This window comes from Oncorhynchus keta, unplaced genomic scaffold, assembly GCF_023373465.1.
Source record: "Oncorhynchus keta strain PuntledgeMale-10-30-2019 unplaced genomic scaffold, Oket_V2 Un_contig_8101_pilon_pilon, whole genome shotgun sequence".
Lineage (NCBI taxonomy): Eukaryota > Metazoa > Chordata > Actinopteri > Salmoniformes > Salmonidae > Oncorhynchus > Oncorhynchus keta.
In genome coordinates, this window is record NW_026289860.1 from 280974 (window position 1) to 308455 (window position 27482).

General features: G+C 48.3%; 1 pseudogene; it reads right to left on the minus strand.

Moving 5' to 3' along the window:
* Window positions 1-27482, minus strand: part of LOC118379495 (neuron navigator 3-like) — a 276779-nt pseudogene that overhangs the window by 176986 nt on the left and 72311 nt on the right.

Below are 27482 nucleotides of genomic sequence, written 5' to 3' on the forward strand. Positions count from 1 at the left end.
CGACTGGCACAAACGACTGACACAAACGACTGGCACAAACGACTGGCACAAACGACTGGCACAACGACTGACACAAACGACTGACACAAACGACTGGCACAAATGACTGGCACAAACGACTGGCACAAACGACTGACACAAACGACTGGCACAAACGACTGACACAAACGACTGACACAAACGACTGACACAAACGACTGGCACAAACGACTGGCACAAACGACTGACACAAACGACTGACACAAACGACTGACACAAACGACTGGCACAAACGACTGGCACAAACGACTGACACAAACGACTGACACAAACGACTGACACAAACGACTGACACAAACGACTGACACAAACGACTGGCACAAACGACTGACACAAACGACTGGCACAAACGACTGGCACAAACGACTGACACAAACGACTGGCACAAACGACTGGCACAAACGACTGGCACAAACGACTGGCACAAACGACTGGCACAAACGACTGGCACAAACGACTGACACAAACGACTGGCACAAACGACTGGCACAAACGACTGGCACAAACGACTGGCACAAACGACTGACACAAACGACTGGCACAAACGACTGGCACAAACGACTGGCACAAACGACTGGCACAAACGACTGGCACAAGCGGCTGACACAAGCGACACAAACGACTGACACAAACGACTGGCACAAACGACTGACACAAACGACTGGCACAAACGACTGGCACAAACGACTGACACAAACGACTGACACAAACGACTGACACAAACGACTGACACAAACGACTGACACAAACGACTGACACAAACGACTGACACAAACGACTGACACAAACGACTGACACAAACGACTGACACAAACGACTGACACAAACGACTGACACAAACGACTGACACAAACGACTGACACAAACGACTGACACAAACGACTGGACAAACGACTGACACGAATGACTGACACAAACGACTGGCACAAACGACTGGCACACGACTGGCACAAACGACTGACACAAACGACTGACACAAACGACTGACACAAACGACTGATGGTGGGTGTGTGAGGGTTAATTACAGCAAACGACTGGGACTGACAGGGTTAATACCACATCATCCCAGGGTAATCAAATCCACTGTGAGCCGGCTCCAATCTAATATCAGTCAAGCTACCCAGATCCCAGGGTGGGTGTGTGAGGGTTAATCTAATATCAGTCAAGCTCCGGATGGTGGGTGTGTGAGGGTTAATCTAATATCAGTCAAGCTCCAGATAGTGGGTGTGTGAGGGTTAATCTAATATCAGTCAAGCTGCGGATGGTGGGTGTGTGAGGGTTAATCTAATATCAGTCAAGCTCCGGATAGTGTGTGTGTGAGTGAGGATAAATGTGGTTATTGCATATTTTAGTTACTCAATACAGATTTTGGGTGACAGTCCTAATCATCTCCACTGACTGGTTCTTTCATACGGCTGTCAGATAGGGCAGGTTTTACACAAACCTTGGAAACTTGGGAAATATACAGTCTCTCTCCTATGTTAATGCACTTGTGTTTTACTTGATTTCCCCTGTTCGTCAGTGTCAAGTGGACTTCATTAATAGTCATGTATTTCACAGCTTTAGCAGAGAGGGCAAGCTTCTTATTGGGGCTGGTCCTACATTGAATGGTCTTGCTGTATGTTTTCAAATGAAAACTTTATTCCACCATTGTATTAATTTTCTTGAAGACGAATACAGAAACGCAGGGAACTCTGGTCTGCAAAAATACAACCCTGTTCAAAAATACACAAATAGAATAGCCAAGAGGATTTTTTTCAGACATTAAAATTCATTCAGCATTAGTATAATCCGCCAACCAGTAGCATCCACAGCTTGGTAGCTAAGAATTCACCACTACCACTATGACGTCATCATACGTGAGCCCAGCAGTGCAACAATGCGGGCGGACGTTGCTGTCGACAGGCTACAATGGGAGCTCTGTCGTGTCTGAGGCTCTTCACAGAGGAGACCAGCAGGGTGAAGCGTTGGCATCTGAAAATGTCCGTCTACATAACCTGCTGACCAGTCAAGTAGCAAGGTGAGAAATGCCGCAGCTCGCACTGTTTCCTGCCACCGACAACCTCACACGACCCCCAATACCTACCGAGCCAAACTAGAAACTGTGGGTGCATCCCAAATAGCACCTCTATTACATAAATAGTGCACTACGTTTGACCAGGGTGTCATTTAGGATGAATCCCATGTCTCTGCTACAGGGCTGAGATTGTAGACTTTAGAGGAAAGGACATTGTGACGATCCTCAACAATTGATTGAAGCAGTGACACTACCCCTATCACATCGAAGGTGATTGAGAGGGTGGCCGTGTCGAGACGGTTAAAGGCAGAATGGAACGATAATAAAAGTCGCAAGGAAAAGTGAAGGGTCTTTTTCAGAGCTGAAATCTCTTGGAGCGTAAATGGACTGTCCATAAAAAAAAGTATTTTGGGAAGTGTACCATATTTATGGAGAACACGAGGGAAAGAGAGATGGAGGAAAAAAAGGGAGAGAGAGAAAGAGAGAGCGACTGAGACAGATGGAGGTGGTCAGGAACGTCAGCTTTGTGAAGGAGAGAACAGAGATAGATCAAAGGTTAGCAATCCTCTGGCAGAACCTTTTTAACAGGTCAGCTGTTTCCCCTTTTAACAGGACATCCGTCGAGCCTCTTTTTTTATAATGAGAGATTAAACGTGTCCATGTGGGGTAGAACTGACATAACAGGCCTGTAGGTGTTCCCTCGTCAGTTCTACAATAGTCTACTGTGTAGACACATGAAAGGGTTGCCCCCGCCCCCAAAAAATGTCCTCCCATGGCCTTCATGCAGGAAGAACGGAAATTGGATGAGGGTTTGGAGCAAATCCATGGCAATGAGCAATGAGATAGAAACTCAAACAGAGATGCACAGCTTCAATCCTCCACAGACCAGCTGATTTTCATTCATTTAACTAGGCACATATTTCTACCTGGGAGAGGTGCGTGTTCTGCCAATGGATAACATTCATCAGTAAGTGGGAGAGAGAAAGGATAAGCAGCAGGACTGTAGAACACGACGGCCAGAGTTGTGACTAGAGAATGATCCTATCCAACTGCATTTATAGACGGTGAAAACACTGTTCCAACTATCCAGCTGCTCACAGCAACTTCAGGTCAATTATCTATCTATTATCAGGGGAATTCAACTCTTACCCTACGAGGTCCAGGGTACTGCTGGTTTTTCTGGTCAACCTGATAATGAATTGCACCCAGCTGGTATCCCAGCTCTAAATCGGTCTCTGGTAAGAGGGGAACAATAGCAACAAGTAGTGGAACTGGCTTTGAGGTCCAGATTTGAATGAGAGGGATATATGGCATCATAGTGACACCCAGGGACACTCCCCAGCCTCATGAACCTTCATATGTCACATCATTACCAGACCAACTGATCCTCATCTCATAAGAATAGGCTTGACAGCTGGAGCTGGCAAATCCAATAACCAACCGGTGCAATAAAACAGGGCAGATGTTGAACAGTGTAGCCACAAAGGAACTCACGCCTACACTTCCCACCAGGTATACATGATCCATCTAAGAGTGCTAATACCAGACTGTATTAACACTGACAGTGTCGGGCGACCGAGGTTAATGGGATGGGCGCATGCTGCGTGTCCCTCATCCGTCCGTCTTGCACACTGCCAACAGATTGGCCCCAGATGGCGCCAGGCTGCTTCACGGGTCCTTAACCAACACCTAACTCTGTTATACCTTCCATGTGACCACTGGACCATGTGACGGGAGAAGGAACCAAGCAACCTCACTTCAACTGACTAATGCAGCCTGAGGCTCAACCAAGCAACCTCACTTCAACTGACTAATGCAGCCTGAGGCTCAACCAAGCAACCTCACTTCAACTGACTAACGCAGCCTGAGGTTCAACCAACCAACCTCACTTCAACTGACTAACGCAGCCTGAGGCTCAACCAACCAACCTCACTTCAACTGACTAATGCAGCCTGAGGTTCAACCAAGCAACCTCACTTCAACTGACTAATGCAGCCTGAGGCTCAACCAACCAACCTCACTTCAACTGACTAACGCAGCCTGAGGTTCAACCAACCAACCTCACTTCAACTGACTAATGCAGCCTGAGGCTCAACCAAGCAACCTCACTTCAACTGACTAACAGGGGAAAGCTGGTTCAACCTAATGCACTAACTGCACGCAGCCTGAAACATCAACCAACCTCACTTCAACTGACTAATGCAGCCTGAGGCTCAACCAATTAAAACTCACTTCAACTGACTAACGCAGCCTGAGGTTCAACCAACCAACCTCACTTCAACTGACTAATGCAAGCCTGAGGATTCAATTCCAAGCAACCTCACTTCAACTGACTAACGCAGCCTGAGGTTCAACCAACCAGAAGGACCTCACTTCAACTGACTAATGCAGCCTGAGGTTCAACCAACCAACCTCACTTTTCAACTGACTAATGCAGCCTGAGGCTCAACCAACCTCACTTCAACTGACTAATGCAGCCTGAGGCTCAACCAACCTCACTTCAATGGGCCTGATCTAATGCAGCCTGAGGCAGCCAATACAATGAGGCTCAACCAACCTCACTTCAAATGACTAAGCAGCCTGAGGCTCAACCAACCTCACTTTAACAGTGACTAAGCAGCCTGAGGCATGCCGTGAGATGAAAGAACCTCACTGGAGCTCACGTGACTAATGCAGCTGAGGCTCCCCAACCTCAGTGTAAAACTGACATAATGCAGCCTGTAATCAACTTTACCACTGCCCCACTTCATTGGCATTTGACTTAATGCAGCCTGAGGCTCAACTTCTCAAAACCCGTTGGATCAAATGACTAGTGGCAGCCTGAGGCAATGGGTTTCACCAACCAACAAAAATCACTTCAACTGACTATAACTGAGCAGCCTGAGTTTTCCCACCAACGATCTTAAATGAATGCACTTCTGTACTGACTAAGCAGCCTGAGGCTAAATGACTCAACCTCACTTCAGAGAGGACTAGTGAAACACATTTGAGATTCTTCTTCTCTTGTTTGGCTCAACCTGAAAGAGCTCGTCCAGTCTCACTTCAACTGACTAACTGCAGCCAGGATGGCTCAACCAGACCAACCTCAGTTCTTCAACTGACTAATGCAGCCTGAGGCTCGCAATTCCAACCTCACTTCAACTGACTAATGCAGCCTGAGGCTCGCCAACCAACCTCACATTCAACTGACTAAGGTTGCAGCCTGAGGCTCCCCAACCCCCACTTCAGGGACTGACTAATGCTTTCCTGAGGAGAACAACCTCACTTCAACTGACTACTGGCAGCCTGAGGCCTAGAACGTTTAGCCAACTTTCACTTTCCAACTGACTAATGCAGCCTGAGGTCAGATCAACCAACCTCACTTCAACTGAACTATATGCAGCCGTGTTGGAGAGAAGTCTGTTCCTCCAACTTCCAAGGCAATAAGAGAAATGCTCCCTCCTGCTGAATTATAGTTCAACTGACTAATGCAGCCTGAGGCTCAACCAAAAACCTCACTTGAACTGACTTAATGAACTGAGTCATTTCTCAACCAACCTGACTTCAACTGACTAATGCAGCACTGAGGCTCAACCAACCCCACTTCAACTGACTAATGCAGCCTGAGGCTAAAACCAAGATTCTCACTTCAACAGGGTTGACTAAAGCCTGAGGTCATCTCAACCAACCTCACTTCAACTGACTAATGCAGCCTGAGGCTCAACCAACCAACCTTCAACTGACTAATGCAGGTTGAGAGCTAAAACCTAAGGAACCTCACTTCAGGAACTGACTAAAACCTAGGAGGTATCTCTCCAGCCAGGGTTGGAGTTAAAACCTATAGGAGGGATTCTCCAGGAACAGGGTTGGGCTAAAACCAACCAACCTCACTTCAACTGACTAATGCAGCCTGAGGTATCTCTCCAAACAGGGTTCACTTCAACTGACTAATGCAGCCTGAGGCTCAAAACCTCACTTCAACTGACTCCATGCAGGTTGAGTTAAAACCAACCAGGAGGGTATCTTCAACTGAGTTAATGCAGCCTGAGGCTCATCCAACCAACCTCACTTCAACTGACTAATGCAGCCTGAGGCTCAACCATAGGAACCTCCACTTCAACTGACTAATGCAGGTCCAATCTCTCCAGGAACAGGGTTGGAAAAACCTACTTCAACTGTACTCCAGGAACAGGCCTGGAGTTAAAACCATAGGAGGGTATCCCTGGGTCAACTGAGTTAAAATATCAGGAGGGTATCCTCCAGGGTCAGGGTTGAGTTAAAACCTGAGGCTACAATCTCACAAAAAGCTCAATGAACAAGACTTGGAGGAATGAGTCAACCTCCGCTCAGTACGGTGATATAGACAGGAAGGCTTTACATTACAGAACCCTTAGTACAGTGTTCAATTTTCATCTGGAGGGTATCTCTCCAGGAACAGGGTTGGAGTTAAAACCTATAGGAGGGTCTCTCCAGGAACATGGAGTTAAAACCTATAGGATTATCTCTCCAGGAACAGGGTTGGAGTTAAAACCTATAGAGGGTATCTCTGGAACAGGGTTGGAGTTAAAACCTCATCAGGATGGTATCTCTCCAGGAACAGGGTTGGAGTTAAAACCTACAGGAGGGTATCTCTTCAGGGTCAGGGTTGGAGTTAATTTTATAGGAGGGTATCTCTCCAGGAACAGGGTTGGAAGTCAAAAACCTATGTCTGGTATCTCTCCAGGAACATGGTTGGAGTTAAAACCTACAGGAGGGTATCTCTCCAGGGTCAGGGTTGGAGTTAAAACCTACAGGAGGGTATCTCTTCAGGGTCAAGGTTGGAGAACCCTGGTTTAATGACACATATTAGCTCGATCACACAGACAACACCGGAGAGGCACATAGCATCTACTGCCAACCCAGCACAACATACAGTACATGTACACCTACATTCACTAACAAACTGTTCGTAGTCTGCAGCGATAAAACACACTCTGAAAACCTGTATGCCACATCACCTCCAGTTATCCTCTGTTACCTCAGTTGTTCCTGAATTGTCCTTTGACCCTCAGTGGCTTGCCATAAATCCACCCAGTTCTGAGGACCAATGTTTTCCTCTCTCCGGAGCTGCTCAGTGCAACAGGCTCCACAAGTGTGTCAGATGTTCCCTCTGCTCACGTCCGCCATATACCCCGAGCCACAAGCAGACGTGTTTCCTCAAAGTCAAGTTCCCTTCCCCACCACAGGGGCTGGACGCCCTCTGAGGCTCACGCTGGATCAATGGGCTTTGAGTGACTGAGACAAAGAGTGACACAACACACAGTCAGGCATGTACACACACACTTGTCCTTGACAGAATCACACACACACACACACTTGACACACACACACACACACACACACACACCTCACACACACACAACAACCACAGGATGAAATGGGACAGGGGAACCTCCCCTCTGACCATCTCATTTCAATGGGCTTTGGGGAGAGCCCTTAGTGACCAGTGTGTCACAGTGGAAGAACACCACAAACACAGGGCTTACTATAACTGAGATATTGGGTTTACTGTAAGACAGAAGCCTGGTCTGTAATCCCCCTCAGAATCCATTAAAACTACACTCAGACTACTCGGCAATACAGCTAGCTAAGTCACTTTTAATTACACTAGTGTAAAAGATGCCAAAACAGACGGACAAAGTGAGAGAACCCACTGAAACACATTTTTGAGATTCTCAAGCTTCTCTTGTTTGGCTAGACGTTAGCATTTGTCACATCATTGAAAGAGCTTGGCTCCAGTCTCCCCACTGAGACAATATTGTCACATTCTGTGGTCTCAGTATGTTAGGTTTCTGCAAAAACTCAAACAGTCTCAGTACCCTGAAAGCAAAAACCCTCAAAACACCCCCAGCGGCGTGTTTGGAGAAAGACCTACAAAACATGTCCTCAGAATACAGACTCTCAACCAGAGAATGGCAATACCATGACAGTACCCTAAAGACCTACAAAACATGTCCTCAAGCATTCAGGTCTCAACCAGACCACCTTTCTCCCCCATGACAGTACCCTGAAAGACCTACAAACATGTCCTCAAGCATACAGACTCTCAGTTGGCAGACCTACCTTTGCTCTTTCACTAATGGAGAACAAACATGTTCAAGCATACAGACTCTCAACCAGATGTTCAATACTGACAGTAGCTGGCCTAGAAAACATGTCCTCAAGCATACACTTTCCTTTCCAGCCAGATCAATTATGACAGACCCTGAAAGCAGAAACAGTCCTCAATGGGAGAGAGTCTCATTATGCAACCTTTCAGTCGGTGAAGTATAGCTGAAAGAGCCGTGTTGGAGAGAAGTCTGACCTCCTACTTCCTCAGGCAATAAAGATGCTACAAAACATCTCCTCAAGCTGAATTCAACCAGTTTAAACTGTTTCAATACCATGACAGTACCCCAAAAGACTCTGAACAAGAAAACATGTCCTCAAGCATACAGACTCTCAACCAGACCAAGCTTTCAATACCATGACAGTACCCTGAAAGACGGTACAAAACATGTCCTCAAGCATACAGACTCAACCAGACCAACGTTTCAATACATCACAGAGCTCTTAGTACAGTGTCCTCAACATTTACATCTGGACCAGTACGTTTCAATACCAGGAACAGGGTTGAAAGAGTTAAAACCTCATAGAACAGATCTCTCCAGGAACAGGGTTGACAGTTAAAACCTATAAACATGTCCTCCAGGAACAGGGTTCAACCAAAACCTTTCAATAGGAGGGTATCCCTGAAAGACCACAAAACATGTTGGAGTTAAAACCTCAACAGAGGATGGTTTCTACCAGGACAGGGTTGGAAAGACCTTAAAACCTACAGGACAGATCTCAACCAGGTTTCAATACCATGACAGTACCCTGAAAGACCTACAAAACATGTCCTCAAGCATACAGACTCTCAACCAGATCAACGTTTCAATACCATGATTAGTACCCTGAAATCACTACAAAACATGTCCTCAAGGCACAGACTCTCAACCAGACCAACCTTTCAATACCATGACAGTACCCTGAAAGACCTACATTCCTAACAAACTGTTCGTAGTCTGCAGCGATAAAACACACCCTGAAAACCTGTATGTCCTCAAGCATCAGACTCTCAACCAGATCCTTTCAATACCATCAGTACCCTGAAAGTCAAAATTTGTCCTCAAGTACAGACTTCAACCAGACCAACCTTTCAATACCATGACAGTACCCTGAAAGACCTACAAAACATGTCCTCAAGCATACAGACTCTCAACCAGACCAACGCTTCAATACCATGACAGTACACTGAAAGACCTACAAAACATGTCCTCAGCATACAGACTTCAACCAGACCAACCTTTCAATACCATGACAGTACCCTGAAAGACCTACAAAACATGTCCTCAAGCATACAGAGGCTCAACCAGACCAACCTTTCAATACCATGACAGTACCCTGAAAGACCTACAAAACATGTCCTCAAGCATACAGACTCTCAACCAGACCAAGGCATGTGACAGTACCCTGAAAGACGCACAAAACATGTCCTCACGCACACAGACTCTCAACAGACCAACCACAATACTGTGACAGTACCCTGAAACACACAAACATGCACGCACGCACAGACTCACACCACATGCACCTCCTCAAAACAGCACAAATACAGACTTCAACCAGACAACCTTTCAATACCATGACAGTACCCTGAAAGACCTACAAACATGTCCTCAAGCATACAGCTCTCAAGTGACCAAGTTTCAATACCATGACAGTACCCTGAAAGACCTAGCCAAAACATGTCCTCAAGCATACAGACTCTCAACCAGACCAACCTTTCAATACCATGACAGTACCCTGAAAGACCTACAAAACATGTCCTCAAGCATACAGACTGTCAACCAGACCCCTTTCAATACCATGAAAACTGAAAGACTACAAACATGTCCTCAAATACAGACTCTCAACCAGTCCTTTCAATTACACTACCTGAAAGTACAAAAGATGCCAAAACAGACTCTCAACCAGACCAACCTTTCAATAATGACAGTATTTAAAGACCTACAAAACATGTCCTCAAGCATACAGACTCTCAACCAGACCAACATTTCAATACATCATTGAAAGACCTATAAACATGTCCTCAAGAGATTTACAGACTCTCAACCAGACCAACCTTTCAATACTGTGACAGTCTCTGAAAGACCTACAAAACATGTCCTCAAAAAGACTCTCAACCAGACATTTCAATACCATGACAGTACCCTGAAAGACCTACAAAACATGTCCTCAAGCATACAGACTCTCAACCAGACCAACCTTTCAATACCATGACAGTACCCTGAAAGACCTACAAAACATGTCCTCAAGCATACAGACTCTCAACCAGACCAACCTTTCAATACCATGACAGTACCCTGAAAGACCTACAAAACATGTCCTCAAGCATACAGACTCTCAACCAGACCAACCTTTCAATACCATGACAGTACCCTGAAAGACCTACAAAACATGTCCTCAAGCATACAGACTCTCAACCAGACCAACCTTTCAATACCATGACAGTACCCTGAAAGACCTACAAAACATGTCCTCAAGCATACAGACTCTCAACCAGACCAACCTTTCAATACCATGACAGTACCCTGAAAGACCTACAAAACATGTCCTCAAGCATACAGACTCTCAACCAGACCAACCTTTCAATACCATGACAGTACTCTGAAAGACCTACAAAACATGTCCTCAAGCATACAGACTCTCAACCAGACCAACCTTTCAATACCATGACAGTACCCTGAAAGACCTACAAAACATGTCCTCAAGCATACAGACTCTCAACCAGACCAACCTTTCAATACCATGACAGTACCCTGAAAGACCTACAAAACATGTCCTCAAGCATACAGACTCTCAACCAGACCAACCTTTCAATACTGTGACAGTAAAAATAAAAGCAGAAATAATACTATCAGCTCCACAAAAAGAAAGGTGAACTAGCAGACTCACCATGTGTGATTGACTCCTGGGGCTGACATTGATGTCCTCCACTTTCTCATTAGCTGGAAGAAGAAGAACAACAACAAAAAAATGAAGTGTGAAACCTTCCCACAAGAAGAAGTGCCTAAACACACAGTGGAGCACCAGTGACCCTTCTGAATTAGGGGACTTCTAGTCTAGTGGAGGAGCCCTTACAGAGCACAGCGACAGGGGGAGCATGGATCTCTCTCTCTCTCTGTGTGTGTGTGTGTGATTCTGTGTGTGTGTGTGATTCTGTTTGTGTGTGTGTGTGTGTGTGTGTGTGTGTGTGTGTGTGTGTGTGTGTGTGTGTGTGTGTGTGTGTGTGAGAATGCCCCCTGCCCAACCACGGAGCAGTGAAAGTTTGGGAAAAGAAAAGTCTCTGCTAATTCATCAGCTGCTGCCTGAGTGTTACTGACGCGGGATCTCAGGCCATTGTCTGTTGTGGAGAGCAGGGGTAAAGTTTCAAGACAGCCCAGGAGGTGGGAAAAAGAGAGAGGCAGAGCATCAACACCAGCTTCTCTCGGCTAGCTAAAAGATACACATGGGAGACACATGGTTCAATAGAGCAGGACTAGTTTACAGTCTGTGTGTAGTGGGCTGCCAGGGCTGGAGCTCCTCTCCTGACAGAGACCAGTCGGACATGAAGATAAAGCCTTTGTGTTCCGTCTAAATGCCTACACCGTTACGTTTTATAGCTGGGTAAATGGAGAGTTTCCCTCAGCCTAACAAGTGAGGTTAAGTCAGGAGTGTGTGTGTGTGTGTGTACATGTGTGTGGGTGTGCTTGTTTGCATCTGTGCGTGTTGGTTTATATCAGTGCCTGTGTGTGTGTTTGCGTCAGTGCCTGTGTGTGTTTATAACAGAGCCTGTGTGTGTGTGTTTGCGTCAACGAGTGTGTGTGTGTGTGTTTGCGTCAGCGAGTGTGTGTTTGCGTCTGTGCGTGTTGGTTTATATCAGTGCCTGTGTGTGTGTTTGCATCAGTGCCTGTGTGTGTGTGTTTATAAAAGAGCCTGTGTGTGTGTGTTTGTGTCAGCGAGTGTGTGTGTTTGTGTCTGCGAGTGTGTGTGTGTGTGTGTGTGTGTTTGCGTCAGTGCCTGTGTGTGTGTGTTTATAACAGAGCCTGTGTATGTGTGTGTGTGTGTGTGTGTGTGTGTGTGTGTGTGTGTGTGTGTGTGTCGTCTGCGAGTATATGTGTGTGTGTGTGTGTGTGTTTGCGTCTGCATGTGTGTGTGTGTGTGTGTGTGAGTGTGTGTGTGTGTGTGTGTTTGCGTCTGCAGTATATGTGTGTGTGTGTGTGTGTGTGTGTTTGCTGCGAGAGTGTGTGTGTGTGTGTGTGTGTGTGTGTGTGTGTGTGTGTGTGTGTGTGTGTGTGTGTGTGTGTGTGTGTGTGTGTGTGTTCTCTCACCTATGATCTGGATGATTTCTGCCAGCAGAACTCCGTCAGCAATGTCTATGGTCAGGTCCTTGATGAGTCGAGGGCAGCCAGACTTGGTCAGGTAGTGGTTGGCCCAGTCTGTATAAATCTACAACATAGAGGACAGTATGGGGTAAGGGTGGCATCTATAACTGTAGACAAAGAGAAAGGAGAGAGAGAGAGACCGATGGAGGCTGGCAGGATCTTCAGCTTTATCAGCAAGAGAGAGACAGAGACAGAGAGAGATATACAGAGAGCGAGAAAGGCAGAGAGAGAAGAGAGAGAAAGACCGAGAAAGAAAGAAAGAGAGAGAGAGAGAAATAGAGACAGATAGAGAGAGAAAGAGAGAAATAGAGAGAGAGAGGGATAGACAAAGAGGGAGACAGAAATAGTGAGCGAAAGAGAGAGGGTGCGAGAACGAAAGAGAGAGAGAGAGAAAGAGAGAGAGGGAGAGAGTGAAAGTTCAACAAGTTGATCTGACTAATTTAAAGATGGGAAGCTTAGTGCTTGGCATTTCCTATTTGAGGTATGAGTCAGGTTTGTTTTAGTACCGCGGTCACTGCTGACCTCGACCACACAGAATAACAAACACAGGCTTCCTTAGTCCTCCTATATCCCAGAATCAGACGGCCCAGTTCCATCTCAACATAAGTAGCACACAGCGCGCCAGTGAGTATTAGCCAAACAGTGGATTCCCAATACATCTCTCCAACACAAACACAAATATTTGATCAAAGACAGACGCTTACAACATGAGGATGACTCGCTGGGTTTATGAGCTCACTCTGCAGGACTGGGAAGGAGATCAGATCAGCCTTTTAAAGAAGAGATCCGACCTGCTACTAACGCATCACCAGCGGGACGTTTATCTGCTGTTACTGAAGGTCTTTCAATAGAATCCATAAACCGATTAGGACCAGGACGCTGCCAGTATAGTGGTATCGTGGCTAGGAAACAAAACAGCAAACGGACTTAACTTCTTTAGGAAAACAGCCCTAATGAAACATCATTATGTTGTCATCCAGAATCACATGTATTTATTTATGTGCTATAGCACACAATATTTTACATACAGCAGGTTTCTAAAGGACCAAAGAGTGTGGTCTGCTTCATGTTTTCATTTTTGCCATGGAAAGAAATATTGTGATACTGGTATCATCACGGCCCTCAAACCAATAGGTTGATTTGTTAGCTATGTACTGTACTGGTGATTGAAACTAACAGCTGCAGAGATTTTGACCAGGTCTGTTAGGGGCATTACTTCTGCAGTTTATCCTTGCATTCCTACAACTCTCTTCAGGCAGTCCCCTATCTATCTCGCTGCACACTCATTTTGAGGGGATTATCTTTTCATACTATCTATCCGCCTGCAGGAGGAGGGAACCACAGGGAGGGCAGGATGAACAAAAGTGTCTGCAGCGTTTTCAGAGCAGCGAGGCCGTGCGTTACTCATGGAAATACTCAGAGACAGAAGGGCTCTTCTTCTTCTTCCCTGACAGACTTTATTTCCACTGGGTTCTCTAGGGGGTACTTTGAAAAAGGCGTACCTCAGGGGTCCGTTGTGGAGCCGCTCAAAGATGCCCACGACCATACCAGAGCCTCACTCTCTTCTTGTTATCCTCAGATTAATTCAAAAAAGCGAGGGCTGTTTTTTCTTCATATCGTACGTGTGTTTGTTTGAGGACTCCACCAGCATGAGGAATTTTCAATGTCAAAATCCGCTTAGAAATGCAAGGGCCTCTGTGGAGGGGTTTTGTCTGTGACTTTCAGTCAACCGGTGGCCTACTAATAACGCCATTGACTGAAACTCAGTTAAAACCACTTCAATATCACCAAAGGGGCGGTTTTAAAAGGAACACTTGATAGAGAGGTTAAAAGATGTACGTATATGCAGATTATAGGCACTTCACATCTACCAGGCTATGGTTCCCATTTCCCAGCAACTCCCTCATAAAAACCAAGCTCCTTATTAGGAAATGATCCCTTTTCCCCCCTCTGCCTCACACATTGCTCCCAATTAACGGTGTTTCTCTCTCTTTCAGGGAACAGGGCACGTATCCTTCAAAGATGCCTTCTTTCAAAGGTTTTGTCTGTTGTGGTTTTGTTCGCCAGTTTCTCTCTGATGAGGGAGGCATTAAAGAGAACCAGTGAGAGGCGGGAAGCACCTTCATTAGACACACACACACACACACACACACACACACACACACACACACACACACACACACACACACACACACACACACACACACACACACACACACACACACACACACACACACACACACACACACACACACGGAGTACAGTACACACACTCTTAAACCAGGTCCCACTAGGCCGCACCACCACTACTGCCTGAGGAGGGGGAACAACCACAGTGTGGAGAAGAGCCTCACATTCCGACACCTCTGGTCACGGAAGCCGCGGGAAATACTATGATGGCCGAGGGATATGGAGAACGGACTGGTTTCATCACATCTCTAATTGCTGCGACAGATAATACCAAGTATGCACCGGGCGGCCAGGGGCCAGGGTTTGGAATGCCAGGGGGTACAGGAAGTGACAGGAACTTCCTCAAAGTGAGGAGCCTCCAGAGGAGGAAGGTGCTCTTGATCCTCTGCACCTCTGCAGCACTTCCCTCCCTCTCTTCCCCTTTCCCAAAAAAATAAGAGTGAATGAGGAGAGTGCCGCATTGACACAATCACAGGGAGCGAGGGAGAGAGAGAGTTTCCTCTGCCAGGGATGTCTCTGGTACAAGGGGAGTGTTCAATCAGCTTTTTGACACGAGTGGAGAGACATGAGGGGAGGTGTGCCTCATCAAGACGGATTCAATTCAATTCACCACAAGCCATTGTTTTGGTGAGAGAGAAACTGACTGCAACCGCATCTGTCAACTGGAGGAAACATTTGGAGTTGTTTGTTAGGGTTTTTCTGTCCAGCCAAACTTGACTTCCCACCACCCAGCCAAACAAACAACATGCTCAACACTATAATTAAATGTTGCTTATTCTCTAATGATGATTGTATAAATTGGCATCACATTCAGAAATGCTGGAATAATTGACAATCTGAAAAGCTTGAATAACTCCATGGTGTTAAACTACATTCCACTAGTCCTACGCCACAAAATGGCACCCTATGCGGTATAGTGCACTACTTTTGACCAGACCATATGGGCCTGCTCAAAAGTAGTGCACTAAATAGGGAATATGGTGCCATTTTGGGACACATCCTATGAAGTAAATGGGTCTGACAGAAAAGAGAAAATGATGACAAAGCAGTCTCTAAATCCGATAATGTCACGGAGGGAAAAAGTAAGGACACTGTAAGGACACTGGTTCAAGGTGACTCTATACCCCCAGTGCATTCATTACAGCAACGTTAGACGACCCAGCCCGTGTGTGATTGGAACCTACACACAAACCACAACAACAGATTGACACAGAACCTGCCTAGCCAACTTCTTTATTTCATTTGAAACTCAACGAGGCAGCCGGCCTGAATCTACCCGTGTCTGTGACACTGACGGTGAACATTAACAGCTTCTCATTCACTCTCCTCTTCCCTTCATCTTCACTGTTGTTTCTAGTCATTCGGTCTCTTTAAGCCCCTTAAATAGAGACTCACTGTTCAACATTTCGTGCGTCACTGTCTCAGTTTCCCTGACTCATTCTTTTATTTTCTTGCTAACAGCTCTGACTTGCAATTCTATTCAGGCAGCAAACGGTGTCGGACAACGTCAGAACACTGACTGGCAACGGCATGTCTAACAGAAGCCCTAACCTCAGCCGTGCCACTCTCAACGTTCATAGAGAATAATGACATCAGGACAGGGCACACACACGCACGCACACACACACACACACACACACACCTCTCGCGCACAAGCTCACACCCCTTCTCCCTCCATCCAAGCTCCTCGGAGCAGTTACAACAACTATCTATTCTCCAGTGACGTTAGCTACAGAGCTACTGTGAGGTTAGCTACAGAGCTGTCAATGTACCTGTTATGAAGCCATCTCCCTCAGCGTCAGGCTCCTGTACAGATAAACAATCAGCATTCACGCCAGTGTGAGAGTGCCTTGCGGCGAGCAGACTGCTTTACAGTCGGAGCACAATGCAGTGTCTATGGCTGCGCAGGTACTGCCGGCAACCTGCAGTGGCCCCTTAATACCTCCGGGGAGCCAGCCAGCTACCGAGGCGAGACAGAGCCTCAGGGCTTGAGTGACTGAAGCAGACCTGTCTGTGACTTTATACAGACCAAGGGTATTTCACTGTGCTGTGGAAGTCGAAGCAGTGGTCTCTTATCACTGATATGTGTAGCAGAGAAGGATGGGATGTAACACACACACACACACACACACACACACACACACACACACACACACACACACACACACACACACACACACACACACACACACACACACACACACACACACACACACACACACATATACACAAACACCCAGTAGTTCATATGACGACGAGGCCAAACATGACACTGAGGTGTAGTTTTGGCTGCTCCCACAGGTTAGCTAAGGAGGTAAAGCTGTCAGTGTGTGTTACCCATGTGTGTGTTGGCTTCTGGCTGTACCCCTGTCCTTTTACTATAACTAAACACCTCCCCTCCCTCCCTCCCTCCCTCCCTCCCAGCCGTCTATCTCTCCCCCCCACCTCCCCCTCCTCCCTCCCTCCCTCCCTCCTCCCTCCCTCCCTCCCTCCCTCCCTCCCTCCCTCCCTCCCTCCCTCCCTCCCTCCCTCCCTCCCTCCCAGCCGTCTATCTCTCCCCCCACCTCCCTCCCTCCTCCCTCCCTGCCGTCTATCTCTCTCTCCTCTTTCCTCTCCTCTCTCTCTCTCTCTCTCTCTCTCTCTCTCTCTCTCTCTCTCTCTCTCTCTCTCTCTCTCTCTCCTCTCTCCCTCCCTCCCTCCCCCCTACAGGCAGGTCACAGTCATCTAGACACAGACAGAGACAGAGAATTGTCAGGCTAACAGAGAACATGACAAATGTCCCCCTCTCTCGGGGTCTGAGGGTTCTGCTGACATGATCACTGGTGACATGGTGTGAAGGTCGCAGCGACCTCCCAGCCTGAGTCACAAATGGCACCCTATTCCCTATATAGTGCAATATTTTCTATCAGAGGCCTATTGAACCTTATCAAAAGTATTGCACTATAGGGATCCATTTGGGTCTCAGATCTTGCCTCCTTGAACAGAGTGGTACTCAGTGACAAAGCGAAACACAACCGTCTTGATTTGGTTTACTGTTCCCTCTTAAAACAGTTAGTGGCTAATAGCTGGTAGATGTACAGTATATCTCATCAATACAGTCAAGGGAGTGTATAGTTATTGCAATGGGACTGGGATCAATATCCACATTAGAGTCCACCTATTGGATCTACACTGTATTAGAACTGGACTGGATAGTAACCGACTGCTATTAGTGAATCGAGCACCAAGGAGTGACTGACAATGCAGTCTATGGGCAGTCTATGGTAGTCTATGGGCAGTCTATGGGTAGTTTATGGGAAGTTTATGGGCAGTCTATGGGTGGTCTATGGGCAGTTTATGGGCAGTTTATGGGTAGTCTATGGGCAGTCTATGGGTAATCTATGGGCAGTCTATGGGTAGTCTATGGGTAGTCTATGGGCAGTCTATGGGCAGTCTATGGGTAGTCTATGGGCAGTCTATGGGCAGTCTATTGGTAGTCCATGGGCAGTCTATGGGTAGTCCATGGGCAGTCTATGGGTAGTCTATGGGCAGTCTATGGGTGGTCTATGGGTAGTCTATGGGCAGTCTATGGGTAGTCCATGGGCAGTCTATGGGTAGTCTATGGGCAGTCTATGGGTAGTCTATGGGCAGTCTATGGGTAGTCTATGGGTAGTCCATGGGCAGTCTATGGGTAGTCTATGGGCAGTCTATGGGCAGTCTATGGGCAGTCTATGCACAGTCTATGGGTAGTCTATGGACAGTATATGGGTAGTCTATGAGCAGTCTATGGGTAGTCTATGAGCAGTCTATTGGTAGTCTATGGATAGTCTATGGTAGTCTATGGGCAGTCTATGGGCAGTCTATGCACAGTCTACGGGTAGTCTATGGGTAGTCTATGGGTAGTCTATGGTCAGTCTATGGGAAGTCTATGGGCAGTCTATGGGTAGTCTATGGGCAGTCTATGGGTAGTCTATGGACAGTATATGGGTAGTCTATGAGCAGTCTATGGGTAGTCTATGAGCAGTCTATTGGTAGTCTATGGATAGTCTATGGTAGTCTATGGGCAGTCTATGGGTGGTCTATGGGCAGTTTATGGGTAGTCTATGGGCAGTCTATGGGTAGTCTATGGGCAGTCTATGGGTAGTCTATGGGTAGTCTATGGGTAGTCTATGGGTAGTCTATGGGCAGTCTCTGGGCAGTCTATGGGCAGTCTATGGGCAGTCTATGGGCAGTCTATGGGTAGTCTGTGGGCCCTGGTCAATAGGCTGCCATTAGAGACTCAGCATTACTCTCTGAGCCGATTCAGTCAAGGGGCTCTGACCACCCAGTTCTAATACATGGTAATTGTATTTGAGGGTTGATTGTATATAGGCATCTCTCTGCAATGTTACCATGAACCCTGGGGACCTGAGCCTCAGGAGTAGTACATGGAGATTGGATGAAGAGAGGTACCGTTTACACTCCCATCAAACATCCAAGCCTGGCAAAGAGACAATTCCTGCATAATTAAGCTCTACATAAAAACTGCATAAACTTGAGAGTGATGAGACAATAAAGTCAATGCTCTGTGATGAACCGTCATCAGAGAGCGTCTGTCAAGAACGGCGGAGTCAGGATTGGGAGCATTCAAGTGATCGACAGAAGAAAACAACGCCCTGTCAGAAATGCCCCAAGACAGTGAATCCAAGTTGGACGGGGCCAGGAGAGACATCCTTCCCAATGGAAGGCCTTTCCACTGTTAACCTGTATAGACAACTGTTAACCTGTATAGACTACTGTTAACCTATATAGACTACTGTTAACCAGTATAGACTACTGTTAACCTGTATAGACTACTGTTAACCTGTATAGACTACTGTTAACCGGTATAGACTACTGTTAACCTGTATAGACTACTGTTAACCTGTATAGACTACTGTTAACCTGTATAGACTACTGTTAACCTGTATAGACTACTGTTAACCTGTATAGACTACTGTTAACCTGTATAGACTACCGTTAACCTGTATAGACTACTGTTAACCTGTATAGACTACTGTTAACCTGTATAGACTACTGTTAACCTGTATAGACTACTGTTAACCTGTATAGACTACTGTTAACCTGTATAGACTACCGTTAACCTGTATAGACTACTGTTAAGTATAGACTACTGTTAACCTGTATAGACTACTGTTAACCTGTATAGACTACTACTGTTAACCTGTATAGACTACTGTTAACCTGTATAGACTACTGTTAACCTGTATAGACTGTTAACCTGTTAACCTGTTAACCTGTATAGACTACTGTTAACCTGTTAACTACTGTTAACCTGTATAGACTACCGTTAACCTGTATAGACTACTGTTAACCTGTATAGACTACCGTTAACCTGTATAGACAACTGTTAACCTGTATAGACTACTGTTAACCTGTATAGAATACTGTTAACCTGTATAGACTACTGTTAACCTGTATAGACTCCTGTTAACCTGTATAGACTACTGTTAACCTGTATAGACTACTGTTAACCTGTATAGACTACTGTTAACCTGTATAGACTACTGTTAACCTTCAGAGGAGAGTGGGCCTCCTATTCCACACAATCTGACTATGTAAGTGTCCCAAATGACACCCTATTCCCTATATAGTGCACTACTTTTGACCAAGGCCCATAGGGCAGCATCTCTCCACAGCAATATATATTTTGGGGCGCATACATTGAATAGGTCCATAGTGAAGTGAACACCTTCTTAACCACACCAACTGTCAATCATTGCTGAGACTGTGTGCTCCAAAAACTTGGTCAGGCCCCGACTTGGTCGGTTTGAAAATGAATCTGTCCAATCATATCGGGGCGGCGGAGTTTGGTTTGTGTTTGATTCTGGCAAATCACAGACGCACATTCCTGGTGGATCTAGGGATTTTCACTTAGACCTGATGAAGCCGTCTCGCTCTGAAGGTATGTCAGTTGGAATTCCCAGAATGTCATGAACTGTGCTTAACTTATCTGAATCTCTCGCTCCCTCTCCTTCTCCCTCTCAACCTCTACCCCCTCCCCTCTCCCTCCCTCCCTCCCTCCCCCTCTCCCTCTCTCTCTCCCTCTCTCTTTCTCCCTCTCTCTTTCTCTCTCTCTCTCTCTCTCTCTCCCTCCTTCTTTCTCTCTCCCCCTCCCTCTTTCCCTCCCTCCCTCCCTCTCTCTCTTTCTCCCTCTTTCTCCCCCTCCCTCCCTCTTTCTCCCTCCCTCTCTTTCTCCATCTTTCTCTCTCTCTCCCTCCCTCCCTCTCTCGCTTTCTCCCTCTTCCCCCCTCCCTCCCTCTTTCTCCCTCCCTCTCTTTCTCCATCTTTCTCTCTCTCTCTACAAGTAAGGTCTGATCTACAAAGCTACTGTAGTGTATTTACCCTTTCCTTGAAGATTTATCTTTGAAACATTCAAGCTTTTATTTAGATCTAATTTGTACAATCATGACTTCGTCAGTCTCAAAATATTTGAATGTGCGGTCAAAAAGACACACGCAAGCTTTGATTAATATTCCCAAAGTACATATCTGGCACGACAGTCCCTCATTTCGTGAAAACCCTGAGTGGGAGAGAATAAAATAATTGCATGGCGGGATGCAGTTTGGATGGATTCTGTTGTTGGATGCGCTCACGCACGTCAATCAAGGATTCTCTCAGTACTGCAAGCTGACGCATGGATGGACATGGGCCATTAAGGGGGGGCCGAGGGGAGACAACTGGTGGATCACTGCGACCCAAAAAGCATATTTTCCTTATCTAGTGCACCAGGGTCCATAAGGCTCTGGTCTAAAGTAGTGCACTAGATAGGACATGGGATGCCATTTGGGATGCATCCTGAGAATGACAGCCTCAGATCAGCCAGCAATTAAGCAGCTCGGTCGTGGAGCGATGACAACTCCTGCTGGCGCATCACTTCTCAGCTAGAGTCAGTCAGTCTCTCACTAACGCAACCCCTCCTCATCACCACAGTCAGCCCAGTCAGCCCAGTCAGTCAGTCAGTCTCTCACTAACGCAACCCCTCCTCATCACACCACCAGTCAGCCAGTCAGTCAGTCAGTCTCTCACTAACGCAACCCCTCCTCATCACACCACCAGTCAGCCAGTCAGTCAGTCAGTCTCTCACTAACGCAACCCCTCCTCATCACACCACCAGTCAGCCAGTCAGTCAGTCAGTCTCTTACTAATGCTACCCCTCCTCATCACACCACCAGTCAGCCAGTCAGTAAGCCAGTCAGTCAGTCAGTCAGTCAGTCTCTCACTAACGCAACCCCTCCTCATCACACCACCAGTCAGCCAGTCAGTCAGCCAGTCAGTCAGTCAGCCAGTCAGTCAGTCAGTCTCTTACTAACGCAACCCCTCCTCATCACACCACCAGTCAGCCAGTCAGTCAGCCAGTCAGTCAGTCAGTCTCTCACTAACGCAACCCCTCCTCATCACACCACCAGTCAGCCAGTCAGTCAGCCAGTCAGTCAGTCAGTCTCTCACTAACGCAACCCCTCCTCATCACACCACCAGTCAGCCAGTCAGCCAGTCAGCCAGTCAGTCAGTCAGTCAGTCTCTCACCCCTCCTCATCACACCACCAGTCAGCCAGTCAGTCAGTCAGTCAGTCTCTCACTAACGCAACCCCTCCTCATCACACCACCAGTCAGCCAGTCAGCCAGTCAGTCAGTCAGTCAGTCTCTCACTAACGCTACCCCTCCTCATCACACCACCAGTCAGCCAGTCAGTCAGTCAGTCTCTCACTAACGCAACCCCTCCTCATCACACCACCAGTCAGCCAGTCAGCCCAGTCAGTCAGTCAGTCTCTCACTAACGCAACCCCCTCATCACACCACCAGTCAGTCAGTCAGTCTCTCACTAACGCAACCCCTCCTCATCACACCACCAGTCAGCCAGTCAGCCAGTCAGTCAGTCAGTCTCTCACTAACGCTACCCCTCCTCATCACACCACCAGTCAGCCAGTCAGTCAGTCAGTCTCTCACTAACGCTACCCCTCATCACACCACCAGTCAGCCAGTCAGCCAGTCAGTCAGTCTCTCACTAACGCTACCCCTCCTCATCACACCACCAGTCAGCCAGTCAGTCAGTCAGTCTCTCACTAACGCTACCCCTCATCACACCACCAGTCAGCCAGTCAGCCAGTCAGTCAGTCTCTCACTAACGCTACCCCTCCTCATCACACCACCAGTCAGCCAGTCAGCCAGTCAGTCAGTCTCTCACTAAAGCTACCCCTCCTCATCACACCACCAGTCAGCCAGTCAGTAAGCCAGTCAGTCAGTCAGTCAGTCAGTCTCTCACTAACGCAACCCCTCCTCATCACACCACCAGTCAGCCAGTCAGTCAGTCAGTCTCTCACTAACGCAACCCCTCCTCATCACACCACCAGTCAGCCAGTCAGTCAGTCAGTCAGTCTCACTAACGCAACCCCTCCTCATCACACCACCAGTCAGCCAGTCAGTCAGTCAGTCTCTCACTAACGCAACCCCTCCTCATCACACCACCAGTCAGCCAGTCAGTCAGTCAGTCTCTTACTAACGCAACCCCTCCTCATCACACCACCAGTCAGGCAGCCAGTCATTCAGTCTCTCACTAACGCTACCCCTCCTCATCACACCACCAGTCAGCCAGTCAGTCAGTCAGGCAACCAGCCAGTCAGTCTCTCACTAACGCTACCCCTCCTCATCACACCACCAGTCAGCCAGTCAGTCAGTCAGCCAACCAGTCAGTCAGTCTCTCACTAACGCTACCCCTCCTCATCACACCACCAGTCAGCCAGTCAGTCAGTCAGGCAACCAGCCAGTCAGTCTCTCACTAACGCTACCCCTCCTTATCACACCACCAGTCAGCCAGTCAGTCAGTCAGCCAGCAAGTCAGTCAGTCAGTCTCTCACTAACACTACACGTCCTCATCACACCACCAGTCAGCCAGTCAGTCAGTCAGCAGCAACCAGTCAGTCAGTCTCTCACTAACGCAACCCCTCCTCATCACACCACCAGTCAGCCAGTCAGCCAGTCAGTCAGTCAGTCAGTCTCTCACTAACGCTACCCCTCATCACACCACCAGTCAGCCAGTCAGTCAGTCAGTCTCTCACTAACGCAACCCCTCCTCATCACACCACCAGTCAGCCAGTCAGCCAGTCAGTCAGTCAGTCAGTCTCTCACTAACGCTACCCCTCCTCATCACACCACCAGTCAGCCAGTCAGTCAGTCAGTCTCAACCAGTCAGTCAGTCACACCACCAGTCAGCCAGTCAGCCAGTCAGTCAGTCTCTCACTAACGCTACCCCTCCTCATCACACCACCAGTCAGCCAGTCAGTCAGTCAGTCTCTCACTAACGCTACCCCTCATCACACCACCAGTCAGCCAGTCAGCCAGTCAGTCAGTCTCTCACTAACGCTACCCCTCCTCATCACACCACCAGTCAGCCAGTCAGCCAGTCAGTCAGTCTCTCACTAAAGCTACCCCTCCTCATCACACCACCAGTCAGCCAGTCAGCCAGTCAGTCAGTCAGTCAGTCTCTCACTAACGCTACCCCTCCTCATCACACCACCAGTCAGCCAGTCAGTCAGTCAGTCTCTCACTAACGCAACCCCTCCTCATCACACCACCAGTCAGCCAGTCAGTCAGTCAGTCAGTCAGTCTCTCACTAACGCTACCCCTCCTCATCACACCACCAGTCAGCCAGTCAGCCAGTCAGTCAGTCAGTCAGTCAGTCAGTCAGTCTCTCACTAACGCAACCCCTCCTCATCACACCACCAGTCAGTCAGTCAGTCAGTCAGTCAGTCAGTCAGTCTCTCACTAACGCAACCCCTCCTCATCACACCACCAGTCAGCCAGTCAGTCAGTCAGTCTCTTACCAACGCAACCCCTCCTCATCACACCACCAGTCAGCCAGTCAGTCAGTCAGCCAGCCAGTCATTCAGTCTCTCACTAACGCTACCCCTCCTCATCACACCACCAGTCAGCCAGTCAGTCAGTCAGGCAACCAGCCAGTCAGTCTCTCACTAACGCTACCCCTCCTCATCACACCACCAGTCAGCCAGTCAGTCAGTCAGCCAACCAGTCAGTCAGTCTCTCACTAACGCCACCCCTCCTCATCACACCACCAGTCAGCCAGTCAGTCAGTCAGGCAACCAGCCAGTCAGTCTCTCACTAACGCTACCCCTCCTTATCACACCACCAGTCAGCCAGTCAGTCAGTCAGTCAGCAAGTCAGTCAGTCAGTCTCTCACTAACGCTACCCCTCCTTATCACACCACCAGTCAGTCAGCCAGTCAGTCAGTCAGCCAACCAGTCAGTCAGTCTCTCACTAACACAACCCCTCCTCATCACACCACCAGTCAGCCAGTCAGTCAGTCAGGCAACCAGTCAGTCAGTCTCTCACTAATGCTACCCCTCCTCATCACACCACCAGTCAGCCAGTCAGTCAGCCAGCAAGTCAGTCAGTCAGTCTCTCACTAACGCTACCCCTCCTCATCACACCACTAGTCAGCCAGTCAGTCAGTCAGCGAATCAATCAGTCTCTCACTAACGCAACCCCACCTCATCACACCACCAGTCAGCCAGTCAGCCATTCAGCCAGTCAGTCAGCCAGTCAGCAGCCAACCAACCAGTCAGCACTGTCACATGGGTCAGCAGCTCCCTTAACGACTAGCCCTGACTCATCACACCACCAGTCAGCCAGTCAGTCAGTCAGCTGACCATCAGTCAGTCAGTCAGTCTCTCATTAAGCTACCCCTCCTCATCACACCACCAGTCAGCCAGTCAGTCAGTCAGCCAACCAGACAGTCAGTCAGGCAGTCAGCCAGTCAGTCAGAGAGACTCAAGTCTGACACATGGGCACAACAGCTACCCCTCCTCATCAGACTCACCAGCAGCCTGTCAGCCAACCAGTCAGCCCCTGAGTCAGTCAGCCAGCCAGTCATTCAGTCTCTCACTAAGCTACCCCTCCTCAGACTCAACCACCAGTCACACATGGGCTCAGTCAGCTCAGGCAACCAGCCACAGTCTCTCACTAACTACTCCTCCTCATCACAGCCACCAGTCAGAGACTCAAGCAGTCACATGGGCTCAGTCAGCTCAGCCAACCAGTCAGACTCAGCACTGACACATGGGTCACAGCAGTCTCTCCCTGAGAGACTCAAGCACTCACACACCACCAGTCAGCCAGTCAGACTCAAGCACTCACACAGGCCAGTCAGCCAGCTCTCTGAGAGACTCAACACTGACACCTCCTCAGCAGCCCCCAGACTCAGTCAGTCAGTCAGCAGCCAGCAAGCCAGCAGCCACTCTCACTAGAGACTCAAGCACTGACAAATGGGCTCACACCCCCAGTCAGCTCAGAGAGAGAGAGAGAGCACTGACACATGGGCTACAGCAGCTCCCTGAGAGAGAGAGCAGACAGAGGGCAGACAGAAAAACTCCCTGGGAGAGACTCAAGCAGAGACAGACATGGGACAGAGCTAAATGAGAGACTCAAGCACTGACACCCTGGGCTACAGCAGCTACCTGAGAAAGCACTGACACATGGGCTACAGCAGCTCCCTGAGAGACTCAAGCACTGACACATGGGCTACAGCAGCTCCCTGAGAGACTCAAGCACTGACACATGGGCTACAGCAGCTCCCTGAGAGACTCAAGCACTGACACATGGGCTACAGCAGCTACCTGAGAGACTCAAGCACTGACACATGGGCTACAGCAGCTCCCTGAGAGACTCAAGCACTGACACATGGGCTACAGCAGCTCCCTGAGAGACTCAAGCACTGACACATGGGCTACAGCAGCTCCCTGAGAGACTCAAGCACTGACACATGGGCTACAGCAGCTCCCTGAGAGACTCAAGCACTGACACATGGGCTACAGCAGCTACCTGAGACTCAAGCACTGACACATGGGCTCCCTGAGAGACTCAAGCATTGACACATGGGCTACAGCAGCTACCTGAGAGACTCAAGCACTGACACATGGGCTACAGCAGCTACCTGAGACTCAAGCACTGACACATGGGCTACAGCAGCTCCCTGAGAGACTCAAGCACTGACACATGGGCTACAGCAGCTCCCTGAGAGACTCAAGCACTGACACATGGGCTACAGCAGCTCCCTGAGAGACTCAAGCACTGACACATGGGCTACAGCAGCTCCCTGAGAGACTCAAGCACTGACACATGGGCTACAGTAGCTACTTGAGAGACTCAAGCACTGACACATGGGCTACAGCAGCTCCCTGAGAGACTCAAGCTCTGACACATGGGCTACAGCAGCTCCCTGAGAGACTCAAGCACGGACAAATGTGCTACAGCAGCTCCCTGAGAGACTCAAGCACTGACAAATGGGCTACAGCAGCTCCCTGAGAGACTCAAGCACTGACACATGGGCTACAGCAGCTCCCTGAGAGACTCAAGCACTGACACATGGGCTACAGCAGCTCCCTGAGAGACTCAAGCACTGACACATGGGCTACAGCAGCTACCTGAGACTCAAGCACTGACACATGGGCTACAGCAGCTACCTGAGAGACTCAAGCACTGACACATGGGCTACAGCAGCTACCTGAGAGACTCAAGCACTGACACATGGGCTACAGCAGCTACCTGAGACTCAAGCACTGACACATGGGCTACAGCAGCTCCCTGAGAGACTCAAGCACTGACACATGGGCTACAGCAGCTACCTGAGACTCAAGCACTGACACATGGGCTACAGCAGCTCCCTGAGAGACTCAAGCACTGACACATGGGCTACAGCAGCTCCCTGAGAGACTCAAGCACTGACACATGGGCTACAG